Raw genomic sequence first — 19,595 nt, 5'->3', positions numbered from 1 at the left:
ATAGTTCGTCTACTATTCATTTATTATGTTTGTGAATGAACTCATTTAATTGCAAATGAAATAATACTAAGTTTAGATATTTGTGAACTAACACAAAACTATATAGTTTTCTACAAAACTAAAATTTGTTTGTAAATTTTCTAATCGAGCCTGCTCGGAAGCTTTCGAGCTGAGCTTTGGCCTACTCAAGCTTGGCTTGTTTAGGAACCGAGCCAATAAATCGTGCTCACGAGTGGCTCGTTTACAAATCGAGCAGAGTCGACCCGAGCTTTTATCGAGCCGCTCATGATCGGCTCGGCTCATTTACAACCCTTGTTGCTATTGTTAAAATGTGAAAAGACTAATATGAATATATTATCTATCAATATAAACAAGGGTAAATAAATTATTAATCCATATAGTTTTACCCATTACACTATTTAGTCCTCATATTTTAATAATATACTATTTTAATAATTCAAATATTTGAGGGACTAAACTGTTGAATAGAATAAAAGTTGAGGACTAAAAAGTGTATTATTAAAATAAGAGGACTAAACCGCGGTAGGTAAAAATATAGAGACTAATAAATTATATATCTATAAATAAACATGTTATATGAATATTGATAAAAAAATCTAAATAATTACATAATTCAAAATAATATAAATTTAAAAAATTCATAAATAATAACAATATAAATTGGTCCAAAAATAATAATAACAATATAAATGTTTATATAAGTTTTTATAAATAAAATTTTAACACATTTTTTCACTTTTTTTTTCCATAGACTAGAAGCAATTTAATCTCTCAATTCATTCGTTGTCTTGAAAAACAAGAACAACGTTCTTTAGAAAAATATCTTAAGGTGATTTTATACTGATAGAGATGTGAAGTTCAGATTAGTTGGTTATACATAAATGAAATTAAGATGAAAATAAAAAATTGGATCCTTGTGACACTACAAAAAAAATAAGGCTTTAGTGGCATTTTTGTAGCAGCACTTTGATTAAGTGCCTCAATGGGCTTTTAGCTATTTTTTGTAGATTAAAAAGTGCCCCAATGGGCTTTAATTAAATAATAGTATATGAAAGCTCATGAGCAATTAGGTTATTTTCTTGCTCAAATCTAATTTGTTGGAGAAAAGCATCCACGGTAAACTCAGACTTCTCGACGTTGCGCATACCATGTGATTTCTTCACTCAGACTTCACGACGCTGCATACCATGTGATTTCTTCCTCTCCTCTATGATTCACGATTTTGAACCACTCTATTAGGACGATTCTAAGCTTCTAATCAGTTCGGAATCCAAAGCTACGGAGGTTTGTGTCCATTCTCTCTCTATCTCTTCCCAACCTCGGTTTTTCTTTGGTTTTCCTGGGGATTTCTGCTACATTGCTTGGGTTTGAGATGGTTTCTCTGTTTTTTCTGTTGGAAATTGGTAGTTGGCAAATTTCAATTCAACGCATATATCATATGTATATTATGGGTTTTAGCATTGCTGGTTGAACTTGGGTTATTGTGAATTAATAGCACCTTATTCTCCAGCTCCTTGATTCCGCTTGTGCTGTTTCATTAGATGCTTGAATTTTCTGCTTGTAGAGCATAATTTGGCTTCAAAGTATGTAGAGTTGGTTGATTGATGTTGAGCTTTTCCTTATGAAACGCAATTTGATGTTATGGTGAAAACATTTTTTCTGATGCTATGGTTTGATGTGAATTGCATTCCTATCTTATTGTTTAGTCTTTCATGTTGAGGGTTATTTTGATTATGGGTGTTTTGCATCTATGTCCTCTTATTTATATGAAGCATGGTTTAAGTTTCTTTGACATTAATGATTAATTTCAGTTGTAATGTATTATTCTTGTCATAGTTGAATGAGTTCCTTTTGATGGTTAATTGGATTTGGTCCTGATTTATGTCCACTTTACTTGGTCCTGATTTATGAGTTCCTTTAATGTATTATCATCTTATGTTGTCATGTAGTTGCTATAATTGATACTTTAGCACAATTGTATCATGTAATTTGTCATTATCTTAACTTTTGAAATAATTATATGCAAGTTCCATGTTAAGAAAAGTTCATAGTAGATAATAAGAAATTACTACTTCTTCTGAAATATATAACTATCACAACAACATTTAAGCTTATGTCCTCTCACTTCTTCTGTGCTTCAACTTAAAAACCAAAGTGACATATATTATGCATGTTTATAATAGGCTCATATTTTATAAGTGGGCCTTCATGATTCATCATCATTGCTAGTTTACAGGAACTAAATCATATGCAGATGATAGATACTACTCATAGATTGCTTGAAGATTCATATATATCTAGATAGAATATGACACAGTGATGGAACGTAGGATGACTTGCTATTTTGCTGCAAGTGAAACATAACATCCTCAGAGCATAGTCTTCTGGGATTAATTGGAGATGCAATTTTTAGACAGTTGGGCTTGAGTGCCCTTGTTTTCTGTTGGTTCTTTCGTAAAGTGTTAGTTTCTCAATATAATTTTGATATTCAGTTGAAAAAGAAAAAACAAGTAGGTTAGGAAAGGGCATATGTGAATATGAACTATGTAGTTCCTAAAACATGGGATGGGGTAAGAGATTTTCCATTTAAGCTTTAGAATTATATCTTTGGCCATTGAAATCAGAAATAAAATTTCAACTAGCATACCCGTAAACGAGTCTGGTCATATTGTGTTGTAGAATAATGGTTTATGTGACCAATCACCATTGATTATCACATTGATCTTGATTTAGAACAGTTGAATTGAAGTATCTAAGCATTTTTCGGCATCTAAAATATCACTCATCCTACTTGAAATAATGGAGAAAGAAGACTATGCTCTGAGGATGTTATGTTTCACTTGCAGCAAAATAGCAAGTCATCCTACGTTCCATTACTGTTGTTGTTCCATTACTATATATATCAACAATTTATTTTTATGTTTTTTGGAATACTGGATTTAGTTCTATAGTGTAATCACAAACCTATAACGCCCTAATTTAGTAAATTGCCGTAATTTAGGATCTACTCTCTTTAGTACTTACAATAATTACTTTTAATTGTTAATAAAATTTCAACCTATAAATAAAAGTAGGACAAATTTTAGTTAAATTAATATATCTGAACCTATGGTTAATATTGATTCTATTTCAATCTTCATTTTATTATGTAGGAATGGAGAAAACTTGGATGAATCAACCTAGATCTAGTAGTCAATATAGAAGAGGAGTAGAGAATTTTATTGAATTCTCATTCCGAAATGCTTCTGAAAATGGGAAAATCATGTGCCCTTGTGTTAAATGCGTTAATTGTTCTTTTCAAATAGCCGTAAAAGTAAGAGAACATTTGATATGTGATGGGTTTTCTTAAAGCATACACTAGATGGGTATTTCATGGGGAGGAATATAACAACTCACCTTTTTCACTCTTTTCAAGTGCTACACATCAGTTCAATATCGAACATGTGCAAGAATGTAGTATGCAGAGTAACACTAGCATACCAAATAACATGGAAGTATTATTACGTGATGCCTTGGAGGTTGTAGATCAAGTTAATGAAGAGGTGTCAATTATGGATAGAGTAAGATGTGAAATAGAAACCGAAGAGACAAATGAGGAAAGTGATGGAGAAGAGGAGCTTGGACAAAACACTAGAATTGATGACGATGAGTTTAAGACTTTGCTGAAATATATTAACGAAGAACTCTATCCAGGGTGTAAGAGTTTCTCTAAATTATCTTTCATATTGAACTTGTATCATCTCAAATGTTTGAATGGGTGGACGGGGAAATCATTTAGTGTGTTATTAGATTTGTTGCTTGACGCATTTCCTGAAGGTGTATTGCTGCCCAAATCATATTACCAATCTAAGAAAATAATTCAGACATTGGGTCTCAATTATAAAAAAATTGATGGTTGCCCAAATCATTGCACATTATTTTGGGGAGAGAGAAAAAATGAAGAATTGTGTAGTAAATGTGGATCATCTCGATGGGTAATGAAAGAAAAAAAAGAAAATGTTGTTGGTGTTAGTGATGTTGAGACATCTTCTACCAAAGGAAAAAAGAAAGCTGCAAAAATTCTGAGGTACTTCCCCTTGATTCCTAGGTTGAAGAGGTTGTTTTTCTCATCAAAAACATCGAATGATATGAGATGGCATGAAGACTATCGCAAGAAGGATGGGTTACTTAGGCATCCAGCAGATGGAGAAGCATGGAAATCATTCAATGCTCGATATCCTGATTTTGCATCTGATGCTAGGAATATTAGACTTGCTCTTTCCAGTGATGGTTTTAATCCTTTCAGAACCATGAGCACTTCTTATAGCACGTGGCCCGTTGTGTTGATCACTTATAACTTGCCACCTTGGAGTTGTACGAAACAGTCTTCTTTGATCTTATCAATGATCATTCCCGGACCTAAAGGTCCAGTAAATAACATTGATACTTACTTACAACCTTTAATTGAAGAGCTGAAGCTATTATGGGAAAGGGTACAAACTTATGATGGTTCTACTAAACAATATTTTAATATGCGTGCAACATTAATGTGGACCATAAATGACTTCCTTGCTTATGCTTATTTGTCTGGATGGACCACGAAAGGTGAGTTTGCATGTCCTTGTTGTGGGGAATCAACTGATTCAAAATGGTTATGGAATAGTGGCAAACATTGCTACATGGGTCATCATCGGTGGTTGCCTGATGGTCATCCATTTCCTTATCAAAAGGAATTTTTTGATGGCACAGAGGAGCACATAAAGACTCCTTTACGAGCTAGTGGTACTGATGTGGTAAGACAGTTAGATGACATTGAATTTACATCAGTATATACACAAAAATGGTGGAAGAAGAAAAGTATTTTTTATAAACTGCCATATTGGGAATTCAACCTTTTGTGTCATAATCTTGATGTGATGCATATAGAGAAAAATATTTGTGATAATTTTGTTGGCACACTATTGAATCTTGACCATAAGTCAAAGGACAACATGAAAGCGCGTCTTGATTTGGTAGAAATGAATATCAGACATAAACTCCACCCCCAAGTGGATGAGAATGAGAGAAATAAGAGGATGCCTACAACTTGTTTCAATATGATATCAAAGGAGAAAGATGTTTTCTATCAAGTTCTTAAAAGTGTGAAATTACCGGATGGTTATGCATCAAACACATCTAGGTGTGTGAATCTTAAATAACACAAAATCATTGGGTTAAAAAGTCACGATTGTCATATTCTTATTGAAGAACTCCTTCCCGTGGCTTTACGAACATGTAGCCCATCAAAAGAAGTGATTATAATTGCTATAGAAGTAGCTGCATTTTTTAAAGCAATATGCTCAAAAGTTATTGTTATTGAAGAGCTTGAAAAAATCCAGGAGCGAATTGTTTTAACACTATGCAATATGGAGAAGACATTTCTTCCTTCATTTTTTTTACTGTAGTAGTTCATTTGATTGTACATTTAATTGAAGAGGTGAAATTGGGTGGTTCAGTGCAATATAGATGGATGTATCCTATAGAAAGGTATGTCATGTCTTTTACTAAATATATATTGCTTGTCTTTGTTAACTAATTTAGTCTTTCTTTTTGAAGGAGTTTTGTTCCTTTTAAATCATCTGTGAGAAATAAAGCGCATCTAGAAGGATCAATTGCAGAATGGTATCTGAAGAATGTCTAGTTTTTTGTTCAAGATACTTGGATGGAGTAGAGACTAGATTTAATCGGCCTTTAAGAAATCCGGATCCTCCTTTGGATGACAATATCAAATATTTATTTTCAAGTGCTGGTCAAACTATTGGAAAAGCAGAAAATATTACCTTGGATGACTTATCATTGCTTCAAGCACATCGTTATGTTTTACGACATTGTGATGAGATTGAACCATTTCGGAAGTAAACACATTTTTCCTATTAATTTAATAATATAATTAGTTAGTTTCAATAATTGTTTATGAGATTACTTTCGTGATATAGTGAATTCATACGGTTGGAAAAGAGAAAAAAGGCGTCGTCATGCTCGTCTTGATGAGAGTGAGATATAAAAGATAATCAATGAAAAGTTTCATGAATGGTTTCAAAATAAGGTAGCTTTATACATTTATAAGTTTATAAGTATTCCAAAGCTAAACATATTGAACTTTGTACCTTGATAGGTTCTTATAATGAATGACAATACGACCATTTCAGAAGAAATTAAGGCACTTGGTAGAGGTCCAAACAAAGTTACTAAGAGATTTTCCGGTTTTATCATAAAAGGAGTTAGATTCCATACAACATCTCGTGAAGAACAAAGAGTGACTCAAAATAGTGGTGTGGTCAATGTATCTGAAGTTGGAGGTGTTTTGTATTATGGTAGAATTAGAGATATTGTTGAAATGGATTATTATGGTAGTTTTAAAGTAGTGTTATTCAAATGTGACTGGTTTGATGTTCATCATGGCATAGGTATCAAACAAGATGAATTTGGATTCACTCTTGTTAATTCTTCTCGTCTAATACATACTGGACATAAATTTGAAGATGATCCTTATGTATTTTCCTCACAAGTTGAGCAAGTTTATTATGTTTCTGATCCAAAAAACACTGCTTGGTATGTAGTTAGGAGGGTTACACCTAGAGATGTGTTTGATATGGGTAACGAGGAAATGGTAGATAATGATATTAGTATGTCTTTTGTATTGGATGAACATCCTAGTTGGGTTCGTACTGATGTATCTGAAGATGATTAAAATATTAAAAAATAGTCTTTCTTTTATTTGAACATCCTAATTGCATCTTTATTCAACTTTTGAGAATTATTGTTGTTCTTTTTAAGAATTTTTGCAGCATTGAAGATGCCTCGGCGATTAAGAAAATTAAGAATAGAATCAGATGATGATCACGATGAGCCAGAAGTACAAATTCAAAATTCTCCATCCCAAGATGAGCAAATCAATGATAATGACTACATAGAAGTTATCGGTACCTTTTAAGCTTTTGATTTTCTTATATGAATTTCCTTTTATATAAGTATGTAGAAGGTTTCTATTTCAACAATCGTATTTTGTTTTAGATAATGACGGAAAAAGACATAAGAAGCGAGGAAAGAATATAATGTCTTCAGTGTGGAATATGAACACTAGTGAGAAATTTTTTATTGAGGTGGATAAGTTTGGAGTGTCTTGCACAAGGGAAGGAAGTACTTTAGGATCGTTTTTCGGTGCAATTGTAATTAATGGACAACTTGCACCTTTAAATATCCCTAAATGGAGTCATGGAGATTTTGAGTCATTCCATCGAAAAATGTTATGTATTGTTAAGGTAATTTAAATATTGTCTTGTTTAGTTTGCTACTATTTAAATTTTATAATGAACATATATTTTCTTTTTAGCAGGATCGATTTGTGTTTCCACCCGAATTAAACAGTTGGATTCTAAAATCGATTAACAAGAAATGGCGAAATTACAAAAGTGACTTGAAAGCAAAATTCTATGGTGATGGAAATAGATCTAGAGAGGAAGTGGAGACGGATATTCCTGATAGAGTACCAAACATTTCATGGTAATCTCTACCAAAATGGTTGAGTAAGTAATTAGTAATTATGCATTTATAAAATTAATTTGTTATTATTAATTTGTAGGATACAACTTTTACACTTCAAGCTAAACGAAGCCTTAATTCAAGTGCCTCTACAAGTGAAATAAATGAGAAGGTATTTGAAGATGTTTTTGGAAAGGAATATAATGGTCGTGTCAGGGGTTTAGGATTGGGACCAACTCCAAGAAGTTACTTTGGATCTACCTCTTATGATGTCGGAGGAAGATGGAATTCATCAAGTCAATCACATGACGTGGAATCACTTAAAGTGAAGTTGAATGACATCACTTCTAAATTTAGTGATTTGTCCACTAGGCATGAGGAAGTATGTGACAAATATGACAATTTGGCTACTAGACACGTGGTAGTATATGGAAAATATGAAGATTTAGCTGCTAGGCATGAGATAGTCTCCAACAAATTGACTGTTGTGGATGCTTTTCTATCTCAAAAATTTCCTGGACAATGGATGCCTAATACTCAAGAAATTGACAATCAGGTAATGATGTGTTCCTCATATGGTTTTAAAACCGTATTCTATTATTATTATTTACTTTATCTTTCTTTTTAATAGGTTTGTGGTGTTAGAATTAGAGGGAATACACCTTCATTCTATCAAGTCCCATCACATAACTCATCAAATTCAAGCCATGATCTCTACTTTAGTTGAAATAGGTATGTTCTTAATTATTTTAGCACTAATTTGTTTGTTTAAGCTTCTAATGTGGAATTAATAGTCACAATCTCTACAGAAGATATAAATTGTTGAATTATAGAATTGCTGCATTATCCTCCTGCCTTTTCCAGATTTACATGTGAATTATTGTAGAGTTACTCATTGCATTAAAGGTTAAAAGTCAATTTGTGGTTTGAACTTGTCTATATCCAAATACTAGTAATGGATTGAACTTGAACATGTGAATTATGGACTTGATTGTCATGATGGTGAACATGATTGTCTATGGAGTTACTCTACTTTTTAACATTACTTTTAGGTATGATTGTTGTGATATGGATTATGATTTATTAATGGGGTGTATGTATATATATGATTCGTTGGATTTGGATTAGATGTACTAATTATGCTACACTACTCTTTTTTTTATTCTTTTTAGAATGAGGAAGTAAATGGGATTCCAGATTTCTCAATTCAATTTGTAATTTTGCAAATCCTCTGGCGCTGATGATTTCTTACATATCATGTTTGTGTTTTATTTTCAAATGCAGAGTGGGATTGGATTCGAAGTAGTATGGGCACTAAATGGTTATTGAAGAGACGGGATGTGAGCACAGATGAGGCGAAGTGTCTTTGAAACAATAGGAAATCTCAAGTTATATTTTTTTATATTGAATTGAAATGATCAACATAAAACTAGTGATATTGAAATGGCATGTTCCATTAAGTTTAGTTTCCTTTAAAATCTTGTATTGAATTATAATGTATCAAAATTTAAATATTTTGATATTATATACTTTTTTCTATGAGTTCTTTATTTAAAATTAACTATAATTATTATTAGGTACCAATTGGAATATAAAATATGTATATAAATAATAATAATAAATAAATCCCAAGTAGGGGCGGTTAAAACCGCCCCTATAATAAAAATTAGACATTTTAAAAGAAGTTGTAGGGACGGTTTAAACCGCCCCTATACAAATCCGTCGGTAAAAAAAATCTACCCCGACAAAGACTGTTTTCGTCGGTAATCTGTAGCTCCGCACCTTTTGGAGACGGATTTGGAGCGGTTAATAAAACCGCCCCTAGACTTTGTATGGGCGGTTTTAACCGCCCCTACAAACGAAAAAAACTGCCTCCATAACCACATTTTGTTGTAGTGATCATGAACTTAGAAATTATTAAGCACTACCTAAAAGAAACGTGTATTACGGAAAAAAAAGGAATAATTTTGTCAAAAAACTTCATTTTTTTTTGTTCCAAAACACTTAAAATCAAAATTTAAAAAAAAAACACCAAACACTTTATTTCAAGCGGTTTGTGAAATATTGATATTGTTATATTTTTAGAGTAAATAATTATAAAGTCTCTATATTTTTACGTAATACATTAGTTAGTCCCTATGTTTTTAGAAATGATTATATAGTCTCTCGGTTTTTATTTTCGTCAATTCTTTAGTCCTTATATTTGAGCGAATGGTCAAGTTAGACTAATTATAAAATTTAAAATACCATAATTACCCTTTGCTATATGTTTTAATAATAAAATATTCATTTTTCCTATTTTATGTTTTTTCTTTCATAATAATAATCTCTCCAATATTAATTACTTTTTTTATTAATTTTCATATAATTATAAATTTTAATTTAGTAGTGTAGAGCTTATTTATTAAAAAATGAATGATAAATATTGTTAAAATTATTAAAATTGGAATATAACAATATAAAATTATAAAAGTGATTTTTTAAGAGAATAAGAAATATAATTTTCTTTTTATAATTAATATACACAAGTATAAGAATTTCAGTGTATATATACTACACAATCTTCATTAAAACTATTTTGATTAAATTTGAAAAGTAGAAGATAAGTTATTTTATTTGTATAAATTATAAATAGGGGCAATGTTGTACTTTCATATATAAAAATAAATAAAGGGACCAAAGAGTTGATTAAGGTAAAACCTAAGGACCTTATAATAACATGATGAATCTACTAGTGAGTTAAGTAAAAATATAGGGACCTTATAATTATTTGCCTTATACTTTATATACGTAAGTATGTATAAAAGCTCAAACTCAAGTTTTATTAATTTAAATCAGATGAAGGAATATTGTTAAGGCCCACTTATCCCGAATAGACACAAAATTGACCATTTTTGCTAGAGTATGGGCAGTCGAATTCGCTGAATGCTTAATAAAAGAGATAGAGCACAACTCTAAATCTCGTAATAAATGAATACAATCAGAAATAATGTCAACTAAATACGAAAGACCTTCTAAACTCATTTGAATTGCCTTAACTATGACGAGACAATCTGACTGAATTTGAATTTTTCTCAGTGGGATGATGCATTTTAATCCAACTTAAAGTTTCTTTGATAGTCACGGCCTCAGTTAGCTGAAGATTGAGATTTCCTTGAAAATCTCTCATCTTAACTAGAATGAATTCTCCAGAGTGATTACTCGATGATGCCATAGATGGAAAAAGAACTTTTGATTCAAAAATTGAAAAGAAAAAAAGAAACTTATCAAAAGACATGACAAAACGAAACTTATCAGATAACAAGACTCATATTCATTAATAAACAGCAACGGAGATAAAAAAAAAAAAAACAAAAAACAAAAAACTCCAAATTCTCCTTTTTAATCAACAATGTTTTATCTCATTTTTTTTCTTTACTGGGTGTTGTTCTATTTTTTCTAAGTTTCATACTGCTTCTTGGAACTCTCAAATTTGATTTTTTTTTTTTTTTTTCACTATACTTATACCACTTGTGACAAAGCTACCTAGCTATTCTTGGAAAAAATGCAAATTTTTAATAGATTACCTGGTCACACAATGCAATAATACTCGTAGAATCCAACTTGTAAGAAATGAAGGTAGTTGGAGCTCTATTCTTTGATATGATGAGTTGCCTTTTTTTTTTTGAACAACCCTGTTTTTTTTTTAACAAGGTACGGGCAGTGGGTATTAAGTACAAATTGTTATGCTCGGAAAATTATGCTCTATATTTTTTAGGTTTAGGTCATATAACACGGCTAAAACAGAAAGGTACGATTTAAATGATTCCATTCTAAACCATACATTTTTGAAAGAAAAAAAGAGATTAAATTTATATATTCGGAACCATATATGACCTAAACCAATCAATATCTTCAAGTATGAAATGTCTCTTTCTTTCTTTTTTACTTAAGTTAGATTTATAATGAAAACGAAACTATTTGCTATAAATTGATAAATAATTTCACATAATAAGCTTTGCAAGATTTCCAATGAAGGTCCAAAAAATAACACTCATGATAAGGTTTTCTTTTTAGTTCCCCAAGAAAATACTTTCACTATTATTAGCCTCAAGACAAGCTTAATTATTGTTTCTTATAATTAAGATCAAAAATCATCCTCATCTACCTATCAAATCTACAATCTTTTACTTTTTATCACATTAAATTCGCGATGATCAATTAAATAAAATTTTAACATAAAACTCGATTAATATAATACTATTAATTTTATATGTGTTCGAAATATAAGTTTTAATATTTGGAAATCAATTTTTTTATAGATATAGCGTGATTATAGAAAAATTATAAAAAAATTATTTCAAAGTGTAAAACATGTAATTTCAATCATAAATGAAATGAGGAATGACGACTTAATCGAGACTTATGTTCATCAAATATATGAAGTAAAGACACGTGTCACGAGGACAACTACTAGATCAAGCTGAATAAAGGCATACAACTGCTAAGTCGCGTGGACCAATAGAAGAAGGGTAAATATCACACCCGATCCTAAACGATCTCAATTGGCATCGGGCGTAAAATAGAAAGATCATAATCAATACTTAGGAGTCTCCAATTTATCCATATATCATAATAACGTCTTCCTCTCCAATATATATTCTAAAATAATTCATATTCCTACTACATTAGTCATTCGAGGACCTCAACGTATATGTACCAACTCCATTATATTCCAATTGAAATATCAAAGTTCGAACCATAAGTCTAACAATAAGCAGCCAACTTCCAAACATCGCCTAAACGGTCGGTAACATTCTCTATACCTTGTACTTTTTCACCTAAAAACATTAAAACATTTAAAAATGTGAGACAGAAATCTCAGTTAGAAACTATCAGCTATAAAAACCAACTTATAATCAAATAAGTGTTTTATCAAACCAACTCGTATTCAATCAAATGTAAAACCTTATATCAAAATCAATCATAACCGAAAACATAATCCAAATGAACTTAAAACATTGTATCCATCATCGAGTTTCAGTATCAATCCATAACCACACATATAGTCGAGACGTCTCTTAACATTGCATATCCCATATGGTCTTACCCGACACTTCACTGCCATACCCGATAGGTCTTCAGACTGTGTACACAGGTCATGTCCCTCACTGAACATGGTCTTCAAATATAAAACCACTGATCCGGATAACTCTCGATGGATATAAAATCATAAAATCATAACGTGCTCAAATTTCCTTTCACAATCAAATTCCAAACTATTTCATAACCATAAATCATTTGGCTTAAATTAGCTCTTTTGTAAAAATAACCACAGTTATTCAAAATATCAATCCTTAATCAATAAAAATTCTAAAGTTAATCAACCAAAGTAAACCTTAAATCAACATAATCAACTAAAATCTGAAAATCACATAGAAGCATAGTTAATAGCTTCATTTGAACCATAATTTCACAATAAAAAGCAAAACCATGAAAAACCCCAATTTTACAAAATTCCTGTATAACTTTAAAATATCAATTTCTGAAAATTCTTTGATTATATATATATATATATATATATATATATATATATATATATATATATATATATATATATCATAAAACTCAAAATATAGTTGATAGTTACTTACATTGGTCTCTAATTGAGGAAAACACACACGTTCAATTCTCCTCTAAATTCTGTCTAAGACGTTTCCCTCCAAACATTGCCGAAACTTAAAAACTCTTTGGTTAGGACTTAGATCTATACATAAGGATACTATGTTTTAAATTTCGAGTGATTCGAACGGTCGAATCTCCGTAAATCAAAGAAACAGTGAAGAAACGGTTCAGAGAAAACTGATAATAAATATGAAAGAAAAAGAAAAGAAAATAATATATATGATCATCACCGCCTATACCGCCTACGGATTTGAGATATATATATCTCAAACTTGACGAATATCCCGTTTGATCCTCCATCTTTATATAATCTTTTAAAATTATCCTAAACTTTTAATTTACACTTAAAACCATCAAATTAACTCCAAACTTTTTCTATAGCACCAAATTAATATCATATACCCAATACTTATAATATATACTAATATCAAGATATAAATTCTAAAAATTTAGACACGAACGTGACAGTAAATCACACCAACATACATCATTCCATGCATGGAATCGTGGAATGACAATTTTGGCAAATGTAAATTGTCATTGTGAGCAAACAATCCCCACTCAAAGAGTAACGTGTGTCCGTGAGCTAGATTATGGTGTGCAATCTATCAAACTACGAGGTTTACCTTTGACATCATATGAATAGAACGTATTATTATGCAGAAAAAAGGAACACATAAATTCCCCTAACATGTAACCTTAATTGCATACTTTACAATATCCACATTTATCAACTCTTATAACTCTAGCATCAAAGTAGGGTCTCCAATATCTAGCCCAGAACTCGATCATCTCCCTCCTACCGTTCCTCGTTCCATTCTGACAGGAAACAACATGCACTTGTAACAGCAGTCATGAGAGACCTGCACTTCTCCATCCATAGTTTGGCATTACGTTGCTGCCCGATTTCCCATAAAATAATAACAGACATGCTCGCTTCCTCTCTACCCACTGTTCATAGCATATGCAACACTCAATCCCATTTGGGTCTAGGAGCTTGCAAACTAGCCTTCCCCAACACGCCTTGGCAAAATCACAAACCGAGAATAAATGGAAACCATGTTCAATATCTGATGAGCATAATAAGCAATTACTCGAAATAATAACATGGCGTTGTATCAGTTTTGGTCTAAGAGGCAATAGTTTAGCACATAATTTCCACATAAACAATTTGATTTTACCCGGAATACGAACACCCCATAATCCACTCCAACCCGCACTAGTGAGGCTCTCGGTGCATGTATCTTCAAGCAAATGATAACCCGATTTAGACAAGTATAAACCATCTCTATAAAAATTCTGAATGAGCTTATCATCTTTATTTGCCGTAGACACCACCATGTTAGAAATAATATCGACTTTCCGAGACGAGAACCATTCAATTAACCTACTCTGATTCCAAATGTAAGTTTCTAGTATAAGAAGATCAGAAACCATCGCATCTTTGTTTTCATTAGTGCAAACAGAGGTGGTGTGACGACATTCTTCATTTATTAACCATGAATCATGTCATCCTAAAACCGAATCTCCTCTCTCAATCTTCCATCGAATACCTTTTTGGATAATCTTAATCGAACTTCATACGCTTCTCTAAAGAAAACTACGGTCATTGCCCAATTTAGAGGAAAGGAAAAACCTACGAGCATAAGATTTAGTTTTGAACAATCTGTTGATCAACGTATTAGGAGTATCAATAAGTTTCCAAACTTGTGCGAAATTAAAGTCTTGTAAATTACGAAAACCCAACCCACCATGATCTTTACGCATAGTCAACTTATCTTAGATACACCAATGAATTCTTCAAGCTTCATTCTCCTTCGCACCCCACCAGAAAGAATTTATCTTTTTCTGTAGTTCATCACAGATTGATTTTGAAAGCATAAAAGTACTTATGTATGGGGAAAGCTCGTGTTATTGACTTCAGTAACACTTCCTTCCCTGCAGCAGATAGAAACTGAAATGTCTAACTATTGGAATGTTTAAGAATTAGTGTCTTTAAGAAACCAAAAATGTCATTTTTAGACCTACCAAACAAAGATGGAAGTCGCATATACCTATCAGTATCCAAAGGAGAATAAACATCTAGAAGAGCATCCATCTTTCTTAATTTTGCTAATTTTAAGATCAGAGTAAGGTCGTCGGTCTCTGACATCTCTTTTGATCTCACTTTCTTCTTGTTTCAGGCATTGAAGGGACCGTGATTAACACCCAACAACTATTTAAAGCTTTACTCACGTAAACAACTAACTAATTCGACATGCAATGATTTAATATAACTAAAAATAAAAAATGAAAAGTTGAATGTGTTGGAAATGAAAAAATTAAAGATTAAAAGCAGCAAAATCGATTAATTAATTTTCAAAAGTGTAAATATATCATCAATTTCCAAAAGGGTTTCTTTCTGGCGAAATAAAGGACCATAAAAACCATTTTTTTTGTGGTTCATAGAAAATAGAAAATATGGTTGTCTCTTTCAAAAAAAAAAAAAAATATGGCTGTCAAAAAATGATGATCATAACATATAGATGTGAAATAGAATAGAGTATAGAGCCCACATTTATGGATTCTAAGCATCAAGTGGGATTGAGACACCAAAAACCAAGCTACTTAATGGGTCGGCCTAAGGATCTTTTCTTTGGAAAAGTAGATGGGACCCAAATCAATAATTTTCAACCATTGAATGGAAGACACGTGTAAGTGATAAGCATTATCATCACATCAGTCTCCGAATGAATGAAAATGAATGGCCTTTGAAAAGAAAAAAGTTGATTTAATGTTGTGTCTTCACATACCCAACTTGGTTCTGCTTATGGGATACTCCAATATATAGCTCAAGAATCTATAATACTCCATACATATATATAAATAATAATTTCTAAAAGTCTTTCTTATGCAATGAAAAGAGTGGGGACTCGACTAGAGCTATCTATATTCATGTATCATTAATCATGAATAAAACATGGGTACAACTTTGTTTTCGCGAAGGTTTTTCTCATTTATTTTGTAGCCATTACAGTCTCTCTATATATATTGTAATGGGTTCAGAACTAAATCACTAAGCAAACTAAGAAAAATGGGGTGCTTATACTCGCTGGTGAAACCTAGACCTGAACATGGCCGGCCAGTCCGTTCGGTCCGTCCAACTCCAGACCCATTTAACCGAGGTTGAATACATAAAATTTGTGTCAGGTCCGGATCGAGTCCAAACCCGTATAAACCTGCCAGAAACTGGACGGACTGGGTTATATGAATTTCTATTGGCCCAGCCCGATATATATATATATATATATATATATATATATATATATATATATATATATATATATATATATATATATATATATATATATATATAAATAAAAGCAAAAGTATTGACCAACAAAGCAACTCAAATTTTCATGGTTCATGTGACGAAGAAGCTACTCAATGTCTGTTTAGCATTAATGCAATTGTCAAAAATATTAGCAATCTTCTTAACAACAACATTCTCTATATAGTTTACAAAATCAAGGTGTAATGCAAGAAAGAAATAGTGAAATTGCTTCTTAATAAGTTTGCAATTATGGTAGTTGAAGTTGAAACCATAAATAGAAAGAGATATATATGTTACTGCAAAAGGTTTTTAATAAAAATAAATAAAATAAATCAGTGGGAGATTAGGACTAGACATTTTAATTGTATTTTTTTTTAAATATATAGATGGGTTTGGATGGACGGGTTTGAGATTTATATTTTAGGGCTGAGTCCAGCCCGAACCAGAGCCCGACCCAATTTATTACGGATTGTGCTGGACTGAGTTTGAGTTCGTCAGGTTTTATTAAAAGCCCGATAGACCCAACCCAACCTCGATCCGGTCCAGCCCATGCCCAAATCTCAGTGAAACACTGCCCTTTTTAACCCACACACTTCATGACTCCCGCCTCCCTCCGTCGTTATTTGATTCAAGAATTTCAACCCCAAGCCAATTGTAAATGAATTTAATACCAAACCCAAACGCAACAAGTCAACAAAACAAAACTGAGATGAGATCCCCTATTTCATATTCATGCGTCTTTAGGACAATTATGTCATGTATGTGAGACGCAAGAATTAGAAGGACCATGGGTGATATTTTCTTATTTCAATTTTGTTAATTTACTTATTTTGGTGTTCTTGTTATCTCTATCGTTAGTAAGTATCAAGACAACAATTTCTATTCCTTTCTCAATTCTCTTGGTATTATCTCTTCTTCTTAATTCTTCCTAAATAAATCTAGCAATTCAGAACTTATAGTTCTGACATTGGTATTAGAGATCTCGTTCCTTCGGTCGAGGTAATTCTACCAGAAGGAACAGAGCATTGAAACAAGAACAAAAAAAAGCCATGGATATATTAGAGAAATAAATCAAGATCATGACTACCTAGTTTAAGGATTAAGTAGAATCAACTGCGACTCAATTACAAAATAATGCAAGTTTAGTGGTAGGACATTTAGACTGAATAGACTTAATTAAAAAGGACCATTTGGATACACTTTCATCATCATCATTGCTTTCCTTTATGTCCAGTGAACATGAGTACACCTCTAGCGAGCAGGTAACCCTGTCCAAGAACAATTTGCACAATAAACATGTATTTATAAGATTTTAAGGCTAGTGATCAACCAATATGAGCTACAAATATCAATAAAAACTCCGAATTACTATATACTATTTTCACCTATCAATACACATGTGAAGACCAGCACTGGCTCTTGCAAATTTAAATCAAGAAAGTATTGCAAAGATCCCATGTCTTTGGTGTTGAAGGTATTGTTTGATTTCAGTTACCTGATGTTGTATTGTTTTAAAGGAGATCCAACGATTAATTTGGTGAAAATATGAAAAGTGCAAAAAAGATAGAAATTAATAGTAATTATAAGATGTATGAATTAGCATAGAAGATTAACATAGAAACCTTTTAATAAATTCTAACCGAAAGAAAATATGAAATATAAATTTTATTTAAACTAAGAAAAACAATGGATGTTGATTTGTGAAATACATCGGTTATGTGAAGTTGTTATTAGTATTACTATTAGGCTGAATTTCACTTATCCCGGACCTTGTATTTTCATTAAATGGGCTGAGTTTCACTTTTGACGGGCCTAGTTTGGGCTTTTTACATAAATGTCAAGAATAGTAATAATTCTTGGGGTCGGATACATGAATATCATATCACTAAACTAAGTCATATCACTAAACTTAATTCTTAATATGTCATTATTCTCTATATATTAGTATTATTTTACATCATAATTTAGAAATTCTAGACTCCAATTCATAAATTATAAACCCTATAAAATATATTCTAGACTTCTAATTTATAATTCTAATCCTTAAAATATATTAAAAGTACTGAATTTACTAGTTTAACATAATCCAAAATTATAAATAGACGGCACGATTACTCAGTGTCTTTTTCTCCACGTCTAGCAAACAGGGGAGCTCATGTTGTTGCACGACATGCCTTGTCCAATACTAACGGGTTTGTATCTTTTTCTGCTCCGGATTGGTTGCATGAGACTATTTCTGCCGATTTGATTTAAGGAATGAATTACTATTTGTTTCAAAAAAATATATAATCCAAAATTATGATTTGACATAGTTATAAATAATTTTTAAAAGATGAATTTGTGTGTAAATTTTCCTAATTCTAATTTGTAAATGTTCCTAATTTTTCCTTGACCAATTTAGAAAAATTGCCTCATTTCGGTTTGTGCTTTAAAAGAAACACTGTCATTTTACTTAGGATCTCAACAACAACATGAGGATCGAATCGAATCAAAGGCTTGTACATATTTTACAAATAACTGCAAATTATTCTGGTAAATATCAGTATCCAAAAAAAACTTAAGAGACTAAATTATGCTTGATGATTTGATAATTAATTACGTATCGTAAATACATACCTCTCATCAAGATAAAATAAGATATGAACCATATATTAATTGGAATGTGAAAATGAAATAACGGAATTGAAATGCTAAAAATAGAATCAAAAGCAATTTGCAATGATAAACTTAGAGCTACTAAATGGCTAGCTTCGACAAATCTTGAGTTGAAGTTGGTCTCCATTCCCTGAGTGTGAGAGTGTCCTGAACGAACGATCATTGATATGAACGCCTTGAATAGGAAAGCTTAATTTTGATTTGACGGTGAACGAATTGGATGCTTGGAGGATTTTGGGTTTAGATCGGGATTGATAAATGATTTTGAATTGAACATCAAGTATGAGAACCTAAACGATGTTAAATAAAGTAAGAGGACGACTCTAGATTGAATTGACTTTGTGCCATAAAAACTAAATAGAAACAAACTTTTGAAAACTGAAACAGGAAATCAAGACGCACAAATATATATAAAATGAGTTTCCGAACACGGAGTTCAGCA

Source organism: Euphorbia lathyris, chromosome 9 (genome assembly GCF_963576675.1).
Source record: "Euphorbia lathyris chromosome 9, ddEupLath1.1, whole genome shotgun sequence".
NCBI classification, from domain to species: domain Eukaryota; kingdom Viridiplantae; phylum Streptophyta; class Magnoliopsida; order Malpighiales; family Euphorbiaceae; genus Euphorbia; species Euphorbia lathyris.
The sequence above is the reverse complement of the archived record's forward strand: the minus strand, read 5'-3'. Positions refer to the sequence as shown.